The sequence below is a fragment of the Caretta caretta genome, chromosome 9, assembly GCF_965140235.1.
Source record: "Caretta caretta isolate rCarCar2 chromosome 9, rCarCar1.hap1, whole genome shotgun sequence".
Classification (NCBI taxonomy): Eukaryota; Metazoa; Chordata; order Testudines; family Cheloniidae; genus Caretta; species Caretta caretta.
In genome coordinates, this window is record NC_134214.1 from 61,623,557 (window position 1) to 61,644,481 (window position 20,925).

Consider the following 20,925-nt stretch of genomic DNA (forward strand, 5'->3'; position numbering starts at 1 on the left):
CCCTGCCCCCCACCAATTGGTGGCCGGGGGAGGGGGGGATGGGAAAAAAGGGGCAATGATATTAAACATTGCTTTAACATCGCTGCTCCTTTTCTGCCCCCCCCCCATCGGCAGCCGTGCTGGGTCGTCTCTGCCCCTTTTGTGTCCGTCGTCCCCCCCCCGGCATCAGCAGCCCTGCCAGTAGGGACCTAGCGGGCTGCGGACGGGGGGGGGGGGGGAAAGGGGAGCTCACAAAAGGAGTAGCAACGTTAAAGCGCTGCCATGGCAGCACTTTAAAGTCAGTGGTACAGGCTGGTACTGGCGGCTACATTTTACCGGGATTGTGATCTTACCAGATCTTAGGGATAATGGCAGGATGACAAATGGGAATGAAAATATGGAGGTAGATGTTACCATATTTGAGGTAGAAGTGAAACTCGAACAGCTTAATGGGACTAAATCAGGCGGCCCAGATAATCTTCAAAGAATATTAAAAGAATTGGCACATGAAGTTGCAAGCCCATTAGCAAGAATTTTTAATGAATCTGTAAATTTAATCAGGGGTTGTACTGTATGACTGGAGAATTGCTAACATAGTTCCTATTTTTAAGAAAGGAAAAAAAAAAGTGATCTGGGTAACTACAGGCCTGTTAGTTTGACATCTGTAGTATGCAAGGTCTTAGAAAAAATTTTGAAGGAGAAAGTAGTTAAGGACATTGAGGTCAATGGTAAATGGGACAAAATACAACATGGTTTTACAAAAGGTGCCAAACCAACCTGATCACCTTCTTTGAGAAGGTAACAGATTTTTTAGACAAAGGAAACACAGTGGATCTAATTTACCTAGATTTCAGTAAGGCGTTTGATACGGTGCCACATGGGGAATTATTAGTTAAATTGGGTAAGATGGGGATCAATATGAAAATTGAAAGGTGGATAAAGAATTGGTTAAAGGGGAGGCTACAGCGGGTCCTACTGAAAGGTGAACTGTCAGGCTGGAGGGAGGTTACCAGTGAAGTTCCTCAGGGATCGGTTTTGGGACCAATTTTATTTAATCTTTTTATTACTGACCTCGGCACAAAAAGTGGGAGCGTGCTAATAAAGTTTGCGGATGATACAAAGCTGGGAGGTATTGCCAATTTAGAGAAGGACCGGGATATCATACAGGAGGATCTGGATGACCTTGTAAACTGGAGTAAAATAGTAAGAGGATGAAATTTAATAGTGAGAAGTGTAAGGTTATGCATTTAGGGATTAATAAGAAGAATTTTAGTTCTAAACTGGGGCCGCATCAATTAGAAGTAATGGAGGAGGAGAAGGACCTTGGAGTATTGGTTGACCACAGGATGACTATGAGCCGCCAATGTGATATGGCCGTGAAAAAAGCTAATGCGGTCTTGGGATTCATCAGGCGACGTATTTCCAGTAGAGTTAAGGAGGTGTTAGTACCGTTATACAAGGCACTGGTGAGACCTCATCTGGAATACTGTGTGCAGTTCTGGTCTCCCATGTTTAAGAAGCATGAATTCAAACTGGAACAAGTACAGAGAAGGGCTACTAGGATGATCCGAGGAATGGAAAACCTGTCTTATGAAAGGAGACTCAAGGAGCTTGGCTTGTTTAGCCTAACCAAAAGAAGGCTGAGGGGAGATATGATTGCTCTCTATAAATATCAGAGGGATAAATACTGGAGAGGAATTATTTAAGCTCAGTACCAGTGTGGACACAAGAACAAATGGATATAAACTGGCCATCAGGAAGTTTAGACTTGAAATTAGATGAAGGTTTCTAACCATCAGAGGAGTAAAGTTCTGAAATAGTCTTCCAAGGGAAGCAGTGGGGGCAAAAGACCTATCTGGCTTCAAGATTAAACTCTAAGTTTACGGAGGAGATGGTATGATGGGATAACACGATTTTGACAGCTAATTGATCTTTAACTATTCATGGTAAATAGGCCCAATGGCCTGTGATGGGATGTTAGATGGGGTGGGATCTGAGTTACGATAAAGAATTCTTTCCTGGGTATCTGGCTGGTGAATCTTGCCCACATGCTCAGGGTTCAGCTGATTGCTATATTTGGGGTAGGGAAGGAATTTTCCTCCAGGGCAGATTGGAAGAGGTCCTGGGGGTTTTTCACCTTCCTCTGTAGCATGGGGCATAGGTCACTTGCTGGAGGATTCTCTGCATCTTGAAGTCTTTAAACCATGATTTGAGGACTTCAATAGCTCAGACATAGGTGAGAGGTTTATTACTGGAGTGGGTGGCTGAGATTATGTGCCCTGCATTGTGCAGGAGGTCAGACTAGATGATCATAATGGTCCCTTCTGACCTTAATATCTATGAGTCTAAGTCTATGGCAGACCCCTAACACTATCCCAGGAGAACCTTTTATAATCCTTTTCCAAAGTGATTGACTCAAACAGATTCAGTTTTGTTCATATTATCACGTCTTATGTCTTGATGGTTTACTGCTTCATTGATGTACAATGCTACCTCACCACCTTAACCTTTATTCCTATCTCTCCTAAACAACACTTATCCTTCCATACCTGTGTTCCAGTCACGAGTGCTATTCCATCATATTTCTGCAATCCCTATAATATCTGGTTTGACCTCCTGCACCAGTAGTTCCAGTTCCTACATTTTATTGTCCAGACACTTGCATTCATGTACAATCATTTCAGTTGTTTCCCTTGGACCTTCACCCAGTTTTTTAGCTGGATTAGATATAGTCCTTCACTAACTGAAGCACCTACCTGACTAAAACAACGAGGAGTCCTTGTGGCACCTTAGAGACCAAACATTTATTTGGACATAAGCTTTTGTGGGCTAGAACCCTTTTCATCAGATGCATGGAGTGGAAAATACAGTAGCAGGTATATAAATCCATAGTACATGAAAAGATGGGAGTTGTCTTACCAAGTGTGGGGTCAGTCTAATGAGACAATTCAATTAACAGTAGAATTCCAAGGGAGGAAAAAATCACTTTTGTAGTAGTAAAAGAGGGTGGCCCATTTCAAAAAGTTGACAAGAAGGTGAGTAACAGTAGAGGGAAATTAGTATGGTAGAACTTATTATTTTCTTTCTCCTTGCCGTACATATTCTTACCTTTTAGTGTTCCATTATCCCTTTTCATATATCATCTTTTAGCTGATTTTTCCCCCTCAGCTGTAGATTTCATGAGTCTCTCCCAACCTCCTCCCCTCATCTCCTAGTTTAAAGTCCTTATCAGTCACGACAGCCTTGATCCCAAAAGGTTAATACCCCAGGTACTTGAGTGGAGTCCATCAGTCAAGAAGAGTTCTCTCTCTGAATGCCTCCCAATGGTCTATCATGCCAAAACCTTCCTTACAGCACCAATCCTTGAGCCATCTGATTATCTTGTCATGCCTTCACTCTTCATCTCTAAGGACCAGAAGTATGCCACTGAAAAATCACCTGAGCTTCCACTTCAAGTGTCTCATCCAGCCACGCATAGTCATCCTTGACCCATTCCAGGGGGAATCTAGAACTGTCATTTATCCCAACATGCAGCAAAATCAGGGGGTTTCCCCCACTCCTATCAGGGTCCTTTTCAGCTTCACATCCACATCTCCTATCCTTGCTCTTGACAGGCAGCACACACTTCTGTTTTCTGTATCTGGTCTGGTGATAGGACTGTCAGTTCTTGGGAGTGTGTAGTCCCTCATCACATAGACCTGTCTCTTCCTGGTGCTGATAGGAATCTGTTTTATGTTCTCTTTCTGACCCCTGTACATAATCTTCATTTGGAGTCTGGTCCCTGGCTACCTCCATTATTGCTTCCTCTCTTCTGGAGAGACTGGCTTCTCTTCTTTTCTTCCTCACGATCCCATCTTCTGCCTGTTTCTCCTTCTCATTCCCCAGTGCAGCAAACCTGCGACTCAACGTGATTGCACCACCACTAGCTAGTCTTTCTCTGCCTTATCCTCAGTCACATTCTTCCATGGATCACCATCCTTTTCTGGCAGTCCTCCCTCTGGACCCCTTTGTTTAGCAAGTGTCTGTGAACCTTGAGTTGAGAGTGCCATCATCTCCTTTCTACACTTCTGCATTATACATTCAAATTCTCCATCTGCATTCCAGCGTCGCCTCCAACTGCATCTCTAACCCTTGAACCTTTTCTGTCATAGACTCAGACATTTCATGCATAAGCAGCTTTTATCATATATCCACTCAAGGATGATGTATATCCAGTGATCTGGTTGATGGGATTAATTGCACCCTCAGCAAGTTTGCAGATGACACTAAGCTGGGGGCAGAGGTAGATACACTGGAGGGTAGGGATAGTGTCCAGAGTGACCTAGACAAATTGGAGGATTGGGCCAAAAGACATCTGATGAGGTTCAACAAGGACAAGTGCAGAGTCCTGCACTTAGGAAGGAAGAATCCCATGCACCGCTACAGACACAGACATACATTGTTGCGCAAAAGTCAACATGGTTTCTGTAAAGGGAGATGTCATAAATATAAAGGGAAGGGTAGCCACCTTTCTGTATACAGTGCTATAAAATCCCTCCTGGCCAGAGGCAAAACCCTTTCACCTGTAAAGGGTTAAGAAGCTAAGATAACCTCACTGGCACCTGACCCAAAATGACCAATGAGGGGACAAGATACTTTCAAATCTGGAAGGGGGGTGGGGAACAAAGGGTTTGTCTGTCTGGGTGATGCTTTTGCCAGGAACAGATCAGGAATGCAGCCTTACAACTCCTGTTAAGTTAGTAGGTAAGCTAGCTAGAAATTCATTACATTTCCTTTTGTTTAATGGCTGGTAAAATAAGCTGTGCATGGGTATGTATATTCCTGTTTTTGTGTCTTTTTCTAACTTAAGGTTTTGCCTAGAGAGATTGACGTGAAGTGGAGACTGAAGTGAGCTCCGTTTTAAAATCCAGGTGCCCTGATTAGCCTGCCTTAATTGATTCTAGCAGCTTCTTCATTGGCTGCAGGTGTTCTAATCAGCCTGACTTAATTGTCTCCAGAAGGTTTCTGATTGTTCTGGAACCTTCCCTGTTACCTTACTCAGGGAAAAGGGACCTACTTAGCCTGCTCTCCTGCTGTTGCCCTCTGGCCTGGGCTTTCCTTGCTTTTTGCCCCTGCTTTCGGCTTCCCCCCCGACCGGGCCAGACGCTCTCCCCACTTTCTTTTCTTTTTGTTGTTTTTTTTTTCTTTCTCTGCTGTTGCTAGAGTGCTGGCCGGCTGCCGGCCGGCTGTTAGCAACCCCCCACCCGCCCTCGGACGCTGCTGCCGCTCCAGCTGAAACCCCCCCCCAAAAGAGGGGGGGCCTGCTGACCCGCTCCCCGGAGGGGGGGAGAGGAGGGACCCAGCCCCCAGACCCAGCCGCTTGCTGTTTGTTTGTGGACCCGTATTCGGCCGAGGGGAACTTTTATCATCTGCTCTGGCATCCCTGGAATGTTGCAGCTGAGGAGAAAGCCCGGAACAGAGAGAAAGAGAAACAGCCATCTACCGGAGGAACACCGCCCGGGGAATTTACAAATCGCCGTGGAGGGGGGCCCAAGACTGAGTAACTTTCGAACTATGCTCTCGTGTGGGGGGAGGCCTTGACTGTGTCTTAACTGTGTTTGTAGGGACACAGGGGGTGTGGCACGGAACTGCCCCCCAATCCATCTGTGTCCTCCCAACCCCTACACTACAATCTTCCTCACTGCCCCCTCCATCGTCATTGCTGGCTGTTTAACGTCTGCCTCTGGACTTAGCTGTTCACGCTGATTCCACCGTGTGGGCCAGAAGCACCAGCCAACCAAATAGGACTCTCTGGACAAGCGTACGGTGGTTCATGTGCCCCCCCCACCCGAACTGCCCATCCCACAGCCTGTCCCTTTTTACCTGACCCCAACTCCTGTTAACCACCTGCCACCGCCCCCGCTGGGGCATCGGCAATGGAGGGCACCAGGGTGACCTCCGCCGCTGCCATGCCCACCGCCTCCCCAGACTCTAGGGGAGCCCCCCCAGCCGGCAGAAAAGGCCAGGGCAAGAAGAAGGGGAAGGGCCCCGCTAAAACCACCAGGCTGTTGGGGACACTGGGCATGGCCATTAGGTAACTCGAGGGGATGGAAGACCACGAGTGTCGATGAAGCCCCCTTGCACTAGGCCCAAGTGTCCTTGGCACCCCCGCCTGGAGGCACTCGCAGCAGTTATGCTGAGGATCTGCAACAATATGTTGCAGAGTCAGACTGCCTGAAACTAAACAAGACCAAACAAGACAGATATGGAAGAACAATGCTGAATAAAGCAGCTTTATGTATGATTTAACAGCTGGCACAGAGAACAAGGGAACTAGCTGGTAACTGGATTGGCTGGCTATATGGATACTTAGGGCAGCTTGCTATTGGATAAATATGCTGAAGAAAGGATGTATAAAAGCCTGTGTAACTTCCTGATCTGTGTGCAGGATTTGAGATTCTAATCTCCCTGTACCTTCTTTGAAGCTTCAAATAAACTTTTCCGCTTCTCCACCCCGTTGTGATTATTGGGTGACGCACACCAGGCAGCGAACCCCCTGCTGTTGCTCGCCTCTGGCACTGGGTGCCGGCAACAAGGCCCTTCGTGGCAGGGGCCACCCCCATTGTTGAGGCCCCGCCACCAACCACGGCGTCCTTCCCCACTACCCCCTCCACCAGCTCTGCGGGTGTCCCTCCCTCGCCCCTTCAGGATGTATGCCTGGGCGGTGGCAGCCCCCCTGCCTGCCGCCTCGTCATCTCTCCTGCCCATTGCCTCCGCCACCATCAACAGTGGCCGGGGCCCCTTCCCCACCATGACAAGGAAGCACGGTGTCCGATGCCTCCTGGTGCCTGCCTCGCCCCACGTGGAGACCTACATGCGGGCGTTGGCGAGGGTGGTGGGGCCCTCGGCCATTGTGGCAGCCTCCAAAATGTATGAGAAGGTCGTCTTCTTCTTAGCATCGGAGGCTGCTGCCCAGGAAGCAGTGGAGAGGGGCCTGGCGGTGGGGGGCGGGGGGATGTTTGTCCCCCTAGAGCCACTAGAGGACCTGGGCGTCCACCTGGTCCTGACGTCTGTCCCTCCTTTTCTCCCCAATGCTGCCCTGTTACCCGCCCTTTCCACCCTGGGGAAACCTGTTTCTGTCATCAGCCCTCTCCCGTTGGGCTGCAAGGACCCCACCCTCTGTCATGTCCTTTCGTTCCGCCGGCAAGTGCAGCTTCTACCGCCGGCGGCGGTGTGTGATGGAGAGGCGCTCGAGGGGTCCTTCCTAGTCCCCTACCAAGGAGCCCGCTATCGGGTCTTTTACTCCACCGGAGAGGCCCGGTGCTAGCTCTGCCGCTCAGCGGGGCATGTCCACAGAGACTGCCCTTTGGCCCAGGGGGGAGGGGCACCCGAGACCCCCGAGACCCGGCAAAACATCGGCCCCGTCGTTGCCGACACCCCTAGCCGCCCAGCACCTGAAACCAACACTTCTCCTACTCGATCCACCGCTGCTCCCATCCGGGCCCAAGAAACACCTTCCCTACAACGCCCAGGCGAGCAGGGGAGTCCCACCCTTGCTATTACCAATCTGGTAGAGCCTATGGAGGAGGGTGTGGCAAAGATATTACCGGGTATAGGAGAGGGCCTGCCCCAAGGAGAACCCCCCGCCCCTCATGCTGCCTTACTGTTACCCCCCCGAACCCCTGAACCATCGCCTCCGCCCCTCGACACGACCCCTGCTAACCAACCCCCAGACGACGCTATGGAGGGCTGGACCCTAGTCCAGGGGAAGCGAGGCAAGCGGAAGGCTCGAGCTCCACCTCATTTACCCAAGGCGGAGGCCCCCTGGAAGACCAGGAAGGGGGGCACCTATGTCAAACCTTCCGCTTTGCCCACGAATGCGTCCCATCCACTGGTGTCAGCCGGGAAAGATGTGGTAGCACCAGAGGGTAGTGTCTCCCCTCCATGGGAGACCCTCCCCTCCGAGACCCTCGAGGAAGCCCCTTCTGTCCTGACACTACCCGAAGCCCCCGTGAACCCTGAGGCAACCGTTGTGGCGGGTGCCAGCGGGGAGAACCCTGGGGCGACGGAAAGTGTCCTCTCCTCCATGTTCGAGGAGATCGAGGCCCTAGATCTGACCCCGGTCGCCCAGGGGGAGGGCGACCTTTTGCCAGCAAACCTCGATTTGGGCGACCTCACTCCACCCTTCTTTTCCCCATGCTCCCTCCCCCTGACTGCTGCTTCTGCTCCCACCTCCGAGGAGCCCCTGGACTCCTTCATCGACCCGGCCGCTGATGGCACCCCGCTGACGACCACCGAGCCTGCTCAAGTTACAGCCGGCGCCACGCGGCTGGGACATGAGTCGCCGGGGCACCCCCCGTTGGTGCGGCGCAATCGACTTCCTTCCTGGGCGGGGACCCAACTGAAGATAATCCACCTTCTGATGCTGTGGCCGCTAAATCCACCATAGAGCCCCTGCCCGGTATCACTGAGAGCTCCTTCCCCACCCCCTTAACCCTCGAGCCTGATCGGGAGGCGCCACCATCCAGCTGCTTGCCTCCCGAAACCCAGAACCTCGCCTCTGCCCCTGCCCCTACCCCTATCCAGTCTACCTCCTGCACCGCCCCCGGGGCTGTCTCCTTCCCTTTTCCAACTGATGACCCCCAGGGAGCGGCCTTTGCGTTCTCCTGCCCCGACCCATTAGGGGCTGCTCTTTCCCCTCTACTGCCCCCTATCGCCCCAGGGCTTGAGGCGGGCCTAGAAGCTCCAGCCCATCAGGCACCCCGTCAGGGGTCCGCACCCTGCTTGCCTGTTTTAGTGGGCCATGGGGCTGCACCAGGGGCCCCGCCGGGGAACAACCGGGAAACTGTAACCCCGCCCCTCCCTGAGCTGCGAGGAGAGCTGCGGAAGTTTTTAGAGGATGTCCGTGGCTCCCGCAACAAGGTACAGCTTGCTCTCCAGTGCTTGGGGGACGTTTTTCAAATCCTCCGGGCCACAAGGGCCCTCATGAGGGAAGGTAAAGTGATGGGGAAGCAGGATGCCGCGGCCTACTGGCAGGTCCGCGTCTTCCGTGACCAATTACTCACCTACGGGACGGGTCAAAGACTGTTGCGCTGCCCGCTGCGGGATGCGAGCGTCCCTGCCAGTGAGGATCCCCCCCGGCCCTCCCCATGACACCTCTCACCATCGCAACGTTGAACACCCGTGGTTGTAGGATGGCTCTCTGCAAGTCCCAGGTGCTCTCCTTCCTTCAGGAGGGAGGATACTCTGTGATTTTCCTGCAGGAGACCCATACGGATCCGACCGCCGAAGACAGTTGGTGACTGGAGTGGGGGAACAGGGTCAACTTTAGCCATTCCACGGTTTGACAGGCTGGAGTGGCGACCCTGTTCTCTCCCGACCTACGGCCCGAGGTGCTAGGGGTCGCCGAGGCCATGCCGAGTCGCCTGCTGCATCACCGGGTCCGTATAGAGGGGCTCGTGGTTAACCTTGTTAACGTCTATGCCCCGACATTGGGCCCGGAGCAGCTGCAATTCTATCAGCAGGCGTCCACCTTCCTTGGCACTTTAGATTCTCATGAGTGCCTGATCCTGGGAGGGGATTTTAATACCACCCTCGAGGAGCGAGACCGCTCGGGGGCCGAGCAGAGCCCGGCAGCCTCTGACACCCTCCGGGAGATAGTTGAACATCACTCCCTAGTGGACACCTGGCATGACCACCACCCGGATGACACTTCTACGTTCACCTTTGTCCGGGTGGAAGCCCATCGGTCGAGCCACTCCCGGTTGGACCGCATTTATTTATCATGCTTCCATCTCTCATGAGCCCACTCTTCCAGCATTCAGCTGGACCCATTTTCTGACCATCACTTAGCCACCGTGACAGCCTCCCTCTGTGCGGAGAGGCCGGGGCCAGCCTATTGGAATTTTAACAACAGCCTGTTGGAGGATAAGGGCTTTGTGACGTCCTTCCGGGAATTCTGGCTGGTCTGGCGAGGGCAGCGGCATGCCTCTCCCTCGGCGCGGCGATGGTGGGACCTGGGGAAGGTGTGCGCCCGGCTTTTCTGCCGCGACTACACCCAGGGCACCAGCCGATGGAGAAATGCGGTGATAGAGCAGTTGGAACGGGAGGTCTTAGAGCTGGAGAGGTGTCTGGCCACCAGTCCCAAGGACCCGCTCCTCTGCAGAGCATGCTGGGAGAAGCGGGAGGCGCTCCGGGCCCTCGAGGACCATCGGACCTGGGGCGCCTTTGTTCGATCCTGCATCTGCCTCCTTCGGGAGATGGATCACGGCTCCCGCTTCTTCTATGCCCTAGAGAAAACGAGGGGGGCCAAGAAACACGTCACCTGCCTCCTGGCAGAAGACGGCACCCCCTCACGGAACCGGTGGAGATGTGCAGGAGGGCCTGAGCCTTTTACGCAAGTCTTTTCTCCCCGGATCCAACTGACCCTAGTGCTTGCAGAGTGCTTTGGGAGGAGCTCCCTAAGGTCAGCGCAAGTGACTGAGACTGGCTAGAGTTGCATCTCACTCTGGCTGAGTTCTTGGAAGCCCTCCGTCGTATGCCCACTAATAAGTCTCCAGGCATGGACGGACTGACTGTGGAGTTCTACCGCGTGTTTTGGGACCTCCTCGGCCCAGACCTAGTCACCGTCTGGCCCAAGTCTCTGCAGAGCGGGGTCCTCCCTCTTTCGTGCAGGCGAGCTGTGTTTGCCTTATTGCCAAAGAAGGGGGACCTCCGTGATTTACGAAATTGGCATCCCGTCTCGCTCCTCAGCACGGACTACAAAATCGTAGTGAAAGCAATCTCACTGCGGCTAGGGTCTGTGCTGGTGGATGTGATCCACCCAGACCAGACCTACACTGTCCCGGACCGCAGTATCTTTGATAACCTATTTATGGTTCGGGACCTTTTGGAACTCGGATGTAGAGACGGTCTGTCGTTCGCCCTCCTGTCCCTAGATCAGGAGAAGGCGTTCGATAGGGTGGACCATGGGTACCTCCTGAGCACTCTGCAGGCATTTGGCTTCGGACCCCAGTTTGTGGGTTTTCTCCGGGTACTGTACGCTTCCGCAGAGTGTCTGGTTAAGCTCAACTGGACCCTGACCTAACCGGTCAGCTTTGGGTGAGGAGTACGGTAGGGGTGCCCCCTCTCGGGCCAACTGTACGCTCTGGCGATCAAGCCCTTCCTCTGTCTCCTCCACAGGAGGTTGACAGGGTTGGTGCTGCGGGAGCCGGAGCTGCGGCTGGTCGATGACGTGCTCCTCGTGATCCAGGACACCCGGGGACTTGGCGCGGGTGGAGGCTTGCCAGGCCATCTATTCAGCAGCCTCCTCCGCCCAGGTCAACTGGGTCAAGAGCTCTGGCTTGGCAGTAGGAGACTGGAGGCAGGCGAGCTCCCTCCCACCTGCGCTTCAGACCATCCGGTGGAGCGCGGGTCCGCTGCTCTAACTCGGCGTTTACCTTTCTGCCATGCATCCCTCTCCGCTGGAGAACTGGGAAAATTTAGAGGGTGGGGTGATAGAGCGGCTACGGAAATGGAAGGGACTACTCCGATGTCTCTCCCTCCGAGGGAGAGCGCTGGTGCTTAATCAACTAGTCCTGTCCACACTCTGGTACTGGCTCAACACCCTGGTCCCGGCCCCGGGTTTCCTGACCAACCTCCGGACATTGATTCTGGGGTTCTTTTGGTCAGGAACGCACTGGGCCCCTGTAGCGGTTCTTCATCTACCCCTGAAGGAAGGAGGACAGGGCTTGAAGTGTCTACACACTCAGGTCCTTGTCTTCCACCTTCGGGCCCTACAGAGGCTCCTCTACGGTGTAGGCAGTTCGGCGTGGAGCACACTGGCACACGCCATCCTGCACCGCATCCGAGGGCTCCGATATGACCGGCAGCTCTTTTATCTCCGTCCGGGAGGTCTTCTGCGAGACCTCTCCGGGCTGCCGGTCTTCTACCAGGACCTCCTCCGGACTTGGAAACTGTTTTTAACGACCAGGTCCGTGGCGGCCACCGAGGGGGTAGATCTACTCGCGGAGCCCCTGCTACCCTACCCCCAGCTCCATGTGCAGGTGTCGGAGTCCCGCTCGGTGTGCCACAGCTTGATCCTGGCAGAAGTCACAAGAGTTGGAGACCTCCTGGACTACGACCGGGGAGACTGGCTGGATCCCCTGACGCTAGCCCGGCGCATGGGGATCTCCAGATCTCGTACCCCCCGGCACATACTTCAGGAGGTGAAGGCCACTTTGCCTCCAGCTGCTTGAGCTTACCTCGACCAGGTCCTGCTTGAGGGCACGCCCCGCCCACCCTCTACCCCAGGCCCGCTGGACCTTTTAATTGGACCACTGCCCCGCAGACCCAATCGACTCCCTCACCCCTTTACTGCAAGCCGGCTGCATGAACTGCAGCTGGTACACTTCCAAACCGCACCAAGGAAACATCTATACACGCTCGTGCTCCACACCCTTCACACCCTCACCCTAGTGTCCCACCCCGACACAAAGTGGCAAGACCTTCTGCCACCTTTGGAGGATGAGCAGCCCCGGTGGGCCAGCCTATATTCCACCTCGGTTCCAAGGCCCATCGGGGACATCAGTTGGCGGCTCCTTCACGGAGCTGTGAGCACGGGCACGTACTTGGCGCGGTTCACCCTCATCCCAGATACTTGTCCCTTTTGTGGTGTGAGGGAAACCCTGGCGCACGTATATTTGGAGTGCGCCAGGCTGCAGCCCCTGTTCCAGCTCCTCACAAATCTCCTACTACATTTTTGGTTGCATTTTTCCCCTCACCTTTTTATTTATGCACTCCCCATCTGTGGCCTCACAAAGTCGCGGGATCTCCTAGTTAACCTCCTCCTGGCCCTGGCTAAAATGGCCATCTATAAAACCAGAGAGAGGAGGTTGGCCGATGGAGTTTCCTGTGACTGTGGGGCCATTTTCCGATCCTCGATCCGTTCACGTATCCGGGCAGAGTTCCTCTGGGCGGCGTCCACCGACTCCCTTGATGCTTTTGAGGAGCGGTGGGTGCTGTCCGAGGTTCTCTGCTCGGTGTCCCCGTCCGGGTCCCTTTGTCTGACCCTTTGATTGGGGGAGAGAGTAAGGGACCCCAGCCCCAGCCATTGCTGCTGCGGACACCACCACCTTAGAGGGGTCCTTTCACATGTTGGTGCACGTGCCTCCCCCCCCCCCCGGATTGTCCACAGCCTGCCCCTCTTGTTGGGTGCTTTCAGAGGAGGAAATTGTTGGTGACACTGGGTGTGGCACCAAGTAACTCAAGGGGGTGGCAGACCTTGAGAGTCGATGAAGCCCCCTTGCTCTGGGCCACCAGGTAACTCAGAAGTCCCCGAGAGTCGAGGAAGCCCCCACTCTGGGCCCAGGCAAGCTTGAACACTTCTCTCCCCTGAAGTTAATGAGAAAACAATTGTGACTGGTTGCTGTGTTACACATTGCATATGCTGCTGTTTTTACTTTGTAAGTGTGTTATGCAAATAAAAACATCTTTTGCTTTAAAAAAAAAATTACTCTCCTGTAGCCATCTGGCCCGACCCTGTCACAGTACTTAATGATATTTAAAATAAAATAAAACAAAATTAAAAAATATTTCAACTATTTCATTGTCTGATTATGCATTACTACTACTGACATGTTATGAAATAATATAGAAATGAAACATCATAAAATATAATTTACCTACATCCCCTTTGTGAATCTAGCCCCAGATTATTTCTGGTACAGCTGATAACTCGGTCAAAGCACAATTCTTGTGAGAAATAGACTGGACTTTGCAAAGAACAGTGGATATTTGCAGAGTCAGTGAAAACTGTGCTTCCCAAAGGAATGTTTTAGCAAGCAGTGTGAGAAATGAAAGGCATCTAATCCAAAATGTACTAGGAGAAAATTCAAGGGAGAACAAAGTGCCAAGAGAAATCAGATGTGTTGATAAATGGAGGGTATTGCAGCACACAGGGGTCCAGCACCTCTGGTAAGGGACCAATTCTTATATCCTGGCCCCAATCTCATTTGAAACAGGTGTAGTTACAATCAGTTAAAAGGCCAGACATGAGAGTTGTCAATATCCAATGACTTCTGTTTACTGTTATACCTTTTTAAAAAATCAAGTGCACCAGCAGTCCTGTGCATCACACCTATATTACAATGATCTAAATATGGAAACCTCTATGTCGGTGCTAAGTTTTTGTAGTTAAATGACGGCAAACAACTAACTGATAAAAAGAGGACTTTGATATGCAGGACCTTTCACCAGCCATAAAAATGCACTAAATAAGAAAGTTCTGTGATTCAGAGGTCCAAAAAGATTGAGACTGTCTGAATAACTTGTCCCAAATACTCCCACTGGCCTTTGCAGTCAATGAATGGATGTTTGGTAACTTCTATTTGATTGCTAGGTTTGTATGTGTGTATCATGACAAAAGTCAATACCTGGATAAAAATAATCACTGAAGATGAGGAGGACTTGTGGCACCTTAGAGACTAACAAATTTATTTGAGCATAAGCTTCCGTGAGCTACAGCTCACTTCATCGGATGCATTCAGTGGAAAATACAGTGGGGAGATTTATATACACAGAGAACATGAAACAATGGGTGTTACCATACACACTGTAACGAGAGGTTTCAGAGTAGCAGCCGTGTTAGTCTGTATTTGCAAAAAGAAAAGGAGTACTTGTGGCACCTTAGAGATTAACAAATTTATTTGAGCATAAGCTTTCATGAGCTACAGCTCACTTCGTCGGATGCATCCGACGAAGTGAGCAGTAGCTCACGAAAGCTATCCGATGAAGTGGGCTGTAGCTCACAAAAGCTTATGCTCAAATAAATTTGTTATTTATTTATTTATTTGGACAGTCTCTACGTAAAAGAATAAATGGACACAAATCAGACATCAAGAATTATAACATTAAAAAACTAATCGGAGAACACATCAATCTCTTTGGTCACTAGATTACAGACCTAAAAGTGGCAATTCTTCAACAAAAAAACTTCAAAAACAGACTCCAACGAGAGCCTGCTGAATTGGAATTAATTTGCAAACTGGATACAATTAACTTAGGCTTGAATAAAGACTGGGAGTGGATGGGTCATTACACAAAGTAAAACTATTCCCCCCCCACCCCCTGGGTGTTCCTCAGACGTTCTTGTCAACTGCTGGAAATGGCCCACCTTGATTATCACTACAAAAGGTTCCTCCCCTCCTCCCCCACCCTGCTCTCCTGCTGGTAATAGCTCACCTTACCTGATCACTTTCGTTACAGTGTGTATGGTAACACTCATTGTTTCATGTTCTCTGTGTATATAAATCTCCCTGCTGTATTTTCCACTGAATGCATCTGATGAAGTGAGCTGTAGCTCATGAAAGCTTATGCTCAAATAAATTTGTTAGTCTCTAAGGTGCCACAAGTACTCCTTTTCTTTTTGCGGATACAGACTAACATGGCTGCTACTCTGAAACCTGTCACTGAAGATGGTGTTTCAGTGTCAATAGAAGTGAGGCTCTCAGGCTCCATGAAAGCGTGTCCCAGCTGAAGCACTCTGGCTAACACAGGCACAGTGGTTTTGTACTGAGCATGGATCCTGGCTTTCCTCATCTTCGGGCGTGTGGCTGAGACTCCCCCATTCTACGCTGTCCCACCATGCACTGTGAAGCACTCCAAAGAGAACTCCAATGGGAGCCTTTCCTCTGTGTCATTCACTCATTCCAGCTCTCTCCCGGTTACTCCTCACCCTTATGGAAAGCACTCTCCAGCCAAAGCCAAACAGTGACAGATTGTATAGCCCTGGGCTGCCTCTGTGCCCTGCCATTAGATGTTACTGGTATCTAGGAGCCTTGGTTTGCTTAGTGCTCACTGTGTTAATGGCCATTGTTAAGTGGTGAGATATCATGTAGCCTGAAGTAAACAGCCCTAGAAAGCTATCTTTTTCTTTTTTAAAAAAACCTCTTATTTAATTCACATAGAAAATAAATCTTTAAAAACAGGTTTTTAATTAAAAGCCATTATAATCTGAAAACTGTTTTGAAACAAAGCCCAGGTGTTCCTCATTTGGGTCCTTTGTTCTACATTTCATTGGCTTGTTTTGCCCTGACAGGTGTGCAAACTGAGAAGGTCACCTCTTCTCTCCCCCCCCTCCCCCCCCCCCCTCCCCCCGCTTTCTTCCCTTCTCTTAATCTTTTTACAGCACTGCTGCATGATCCCCTTTGCCCTGGTTGATGCTCAAATTACTTCTCCTTGAAGCTATTCTGCGGAGTCTTTGCCCTTGTGCTCCTTTTTTTTCTTCTATTACTCCCTTCCTGCAGAGATACACTGTGTTCATTTCTAACTCTTCTGTCTGAGCAGGCTGGTATCTTAACACTCAGCCAGTCATGGGTACCTGGGGATTCCCAGCACCATGGGTCATGTGCCCCTTGGTGAGCTTAGCACATGGGGAATCACACTTCCAGCATGCAGGAATTCACAATTGACTGGTCTCACCATGGGAAGTGACTCTCTTGCAGCCTTGAAATTGGGTGTCTTTTTTGTAAAAGATCTTTTCTAGCTTAGCTACAAATTATTGCGCTCAATGCATGACTCACTGGGTGAAATCTAAGACCTGTTTTGTGATCTTCAAACTGGATGATCATTAGAACTACTTGGAAAATGAAATGTCCATCTCATGGGAAACTGACATTTCAAAATTTGGTTTTTGTTATGAATCAGAAAGAAAATAGAAAATTTCAATTTTTTTGTGAAATGGAAATTCCACAACTTTTTAATTCTGAAACATCAAAATGACCTTATTAGCACTTTTTTTTTATAATGTCAAAATGAAACATTTCAACCTGGTTGACCCAGGAAGTCCAGTGGTGGCCATTTCTAATTTAGTTTTCAGTATGTCAGTTAATCAGGCTGGTGAGAGAGAGGACTGACACTTACTAACAAAATAAAAAAATAAAAGCTCCATAGAAGGACTACGATGGGAGATAAGGTGAAGGAGGGAACGAATGCACCCCTTTACCAGTCCAGAAAGAGGCACTCCACTCTCTGGAAACATTTCTCAGTGGGGATAGCACCCTTTAGCTGCCTACCACCAGTGAGAAAGAGGGCTTCAACACCCCCAGAGGGAGGTACTGGAGTCAAGACTCTCACACTTTCTCTGGTACAACCCATATAGCTGATCATGCCCCGGACCTGGTCTTCAGCCTAGATGTCAAGATCAAGGAGATCACAATTAGAGCTGGTTGGGAATTTTTCAGTTAAATGTTTTTCCATCAGAAAACGCCATTTGTCAAAACTAAAACTTTTCACAGGAAAGGATTGGTTCTGACCAATATTCTACTCAAAAATATTTTGGAACAACGTTTCAGAAATTGTTGAAATGTTTCATTTTGACATTTTCAAAATAAAAAAAATCTGGGTTTTTGGTTTGAAACGATTTGTTCAGAAATTTTAGCTAATTATAGTTCATATATAGCTATATTAACTTAAAAATGGTTGAAGTCAAAATGGGATGTTTCAAAATGATCAAAATGAAACATTTCAATAGATCTGAACCATTTAAAATTTTCTCTTTTTTTTGAGATTTCAGCTCTTTGTCCCAATTACAGGAAAACAAAGATTTTTTTCAATCTTAAAATGTTCACAGGCTGGGAACCATTTCCTGTCCAGTTGTAATCACAACTCAGCCATGGTCTTGGACAGACTATCATCATGCCATGGTCAGAGCCTTGCCAGCCCCAAGGAAACAAAGACCAATATTCCTGATTCTACCAGGAAGGCTCATGGACTCCACCACATTTCAAAGTCTGATAAAGGAGAGCAGCACTCAGTGACAGGATGAGGAGTCAGACTTAGTGAATCATTACCATTCTATACCAGCGTTGGCCACTGACATGTCAGCCCCCAAATGACCCTTTCCTCCCCAAAGCCCACACAGATCCCCTGGTTTTTCTGGCTCCTGGAGCTGACAGAGATGCAGAAACTCTAGCGCTGATGGAAAAAAATGAAGGTGGAAACAGATAAGATGAAACAACCAATTCCTTCAAGCCTGTACAGGCTGGAAGAACCTTCTTATCTGCCTCCACTGAAGCTGCTAAACCCTGCCCTGAGGAGCTATCCATGGTGGTAAACCAGGTACCTCCTCAATCCGGAATGTCTACAACCTGCCTCAGAATTGAGCATCGGATACCCTGAATGTACTGAACTCTGGGAATTCAGAGATATGGGGGAGCTGTTGGTTGGTGGGTGCAATTTGCCCTGAAGACTTGGGATCATCCCCGCTGTTAGCCATGCGGTGGGGGGAGGAGTGCAGCGATCATCCTGGAGAATTGGGTGTATGGTTGGGGGGTTGGGGGGTGGGAGGGTAGGTGGTTAGTTGGGTTTGTGCTGCATGTTAACCCGAAAACTGCAGCCCCTCCTTTTAAATGGCCAACCCACTTTAAAGGGCCAACCCAACGGGTGCTTGGTATGTGAAACATGGGCGCTGCTGTTTGAAACCATTCCCACATGTTAGGAAGGTTAAAGAAGCCAAAAGACTGTGGCTTACCATGGCTGTCTGCAAGCTTAATTCTGTTGCCCACCGGCCCCGCGTGTGTGATCTCTCACACCATACCGGCAGGGCCTCGATATAAGAGGCAAAATGTGACCTTGTAAAGAAAGCACACGTGCTATGTAATGTTAATAGCTTGGTTCACCGTGAAAGAGTCTACCCATTGTTCTCTAAAATATCTTTCTAAAGACTAATCTTCCTTTTTTTCCCTCCTGCAGCTGCAAATGTTTCATCGCTCCACGTATCATCTCCGTCCCAGAGGCTATCAAAGATTAGAAGCCGAAAAAAACGCACTTGCGATGAAATGTTCTCTGAGCTCATGCAGTCCTCCCATGGTGAAAGAGCCCAGCACAATACATTGAGGGAGACAATGTCAGAGTCCAGGAAAGCACACAACGAGGGAGAGGAGAGGAGGGACGAGTGAGAGGAGAGGTGGCATCAGCGTGATGAGAGGAGGCAGGATGCAATGCTGAGGCTACTGGAGGATCAAACTGATATGCTCTGGCATATGGTTGAGGTGCAGGAAAGGCAGCAGGAGCACAGACCACTGCTGCAGCCCCTGTGTAACCAACCACCCTCCTCCCCAAGTTCCATAGCCTCCTCACCCAGATGCCCAAGAATGTGGTGGGGGGCCTCTGGGCACCCAACCGCTCCACTCCAGAGGACTGTCAAGCAACAGAAAGCTGGCATTCAACAAGTTTTAAAGTTTTGAAATGCAGTGTGGCCTTGTCCTTCTATCCTCCCATCCTCCACCACCCCACTCGGTGCTTCCCTCCTCCCCCACCCCTCCTGGGCTAATTTGGCAGTTTTCCCCCCATTTGTATGACAAATTAAGAAAGAATGCGTGAATTTGAAACAACAATGACTTTATTGCCTCTGCAAGTGGTGATCAAAGGGGGGAGGGGAGGGTGGTTGGCTTACAGGGAAGTAGAGTGAACCCAGGGGGCAGGTTTTCATCAAAGAGAAACAAACAGAATTTTCACACTGTAGCCTGATCAGCCTTGAAACTGGTTTTCAAAGCTTCTCTGATATGCACCGCGCCCTCCTGTGCTCTTCTAACCACCCTGGTGTCTGGCTGCGGATAATCAGCGGCCAGTTGATTTGTCTCAACCTCCCACCCCACCATAAACGTCTTCCCCCTTACTCTCACAGATATTGTGGAGCACACAGCAAGCAGTAATAACAATAGGAATATTGGTTTCGCTGAAGTCTAACTGAGTCAGTAAACTGCGCCAGCGTGCTTTTAAACGTCCAAATGCACATTCTACCACCATTCTGCACTTGCTCAGCCTATAGTTGAACAGCTCCTGACTACTGTCCAGGCTGCCTGTGTATGGCTTCATGAGCCATGCTGTTAAGGGGTAGGCTGGGTCCCCAAGGATAACTATAGGCGTTTCAACATCCCCAATGGTTATTTTCTGGTCTGGAAAGTAAGTCCCTTGCTGCAGCCATTCCCACAGACCAGAGTTCCTGAAGATGCGAGCATTATGTACCTTTCCCAGCCATCCCACGTTGATGTTGGTGAAACATCCCTTGTGATCCACCAGTGCTTGCAGCACCATTGAAAAGTACCCCTTTCAGTTTCTGTACTGGCTGCCTTGGTGCTCTGGTCCCAAGACGGGGATATGCGTTCCGTCTATCACCTCACCACAGTTAGGGAATCCCATTGCAGCAAAGCCACCCACTATGACCTGCAGATTTCCCAGAGTCACTAGCCTTGATAGCAGCATCTCAGTGATTGCGTTGGCTACTTGCATCACAGCAGCCCCCACAGTAGATTTGCCCACTCCAAATTGATTCCCGACTGACCGGTAGCTGTCTGGCGTTGCAAGCTTCCACAGGGCTATCGCCACTCGCTTGTGAACTGTGAGGGCTGCTCTCATCTTGGTATTCTTGTGCTTCAGGGCAGGGGAAAGCAAGTCACAAAGTTCTATGAAAGTGCCCTTACTCATGCGAAAGTTTTGCAGCCATTGGCAATCGTCCCAGACCTGCAACACTATGCGGTCCCACCAGTTTGTGCTTGTTTCCCCGGGCCCAGAATTGGCGTTCCACAACATGAGCCTGCCCCTTTGCCACCAGGATGGCCAAATTTCCTGGGCCCGTACTTTGAGAGAAGTCTGTGTCCATGTCCTCATCACTCTCCTCACTGTGCTGCTGTTGCCTATTCACCTGCTTTTGCAGGTTCTGGTTCTGGTTCTGCATATACTGCTGGATAATGCGTGTGGTGCTTACAGTGGTCACAACTGCTGCTGTGATCTGAGTGGGCTCCATGCTTGCTGTGGTATGGCATGAGCAGGAGAGCAAAGTGGCAGTGGAAGCGGTGGGTGGATGACAATGCTGACAGCAATATGGTGCCCGCACAGAAAAAGGCTCGAAATGATTGTTGGCCATTGCTGTCATGGAGGGAGGAGCAAAGGGTAGGCTGGCAGCAGACAGTGCAGTACGGCTGCTAGCTG

The 20,925-nt window shown here is 50.5% G+C and overlaps 1 long non-coding RNA gene across 1 annotated transcript; it reads left to right on the forward strand.

Annotated features, from left to right (window-relative positions):
- Positions 1-4,635: 4,635 nt before the first annotated feature.
- LOC142073211 (uncharacterized) lies at positions 4,636-19,331 on the forward strand. The gene is made up of 2 exons (XR_012669952.1): positions 4,636-4,722; positions 18,688-19,331. It is a non-coding gene; the product is annotated as an uncharacterized LOC142073211 (long non-coding RNA).
- The last annotated feature ends 1,594 nt before the right edge of the window (positions 19,332-20,925 follow it).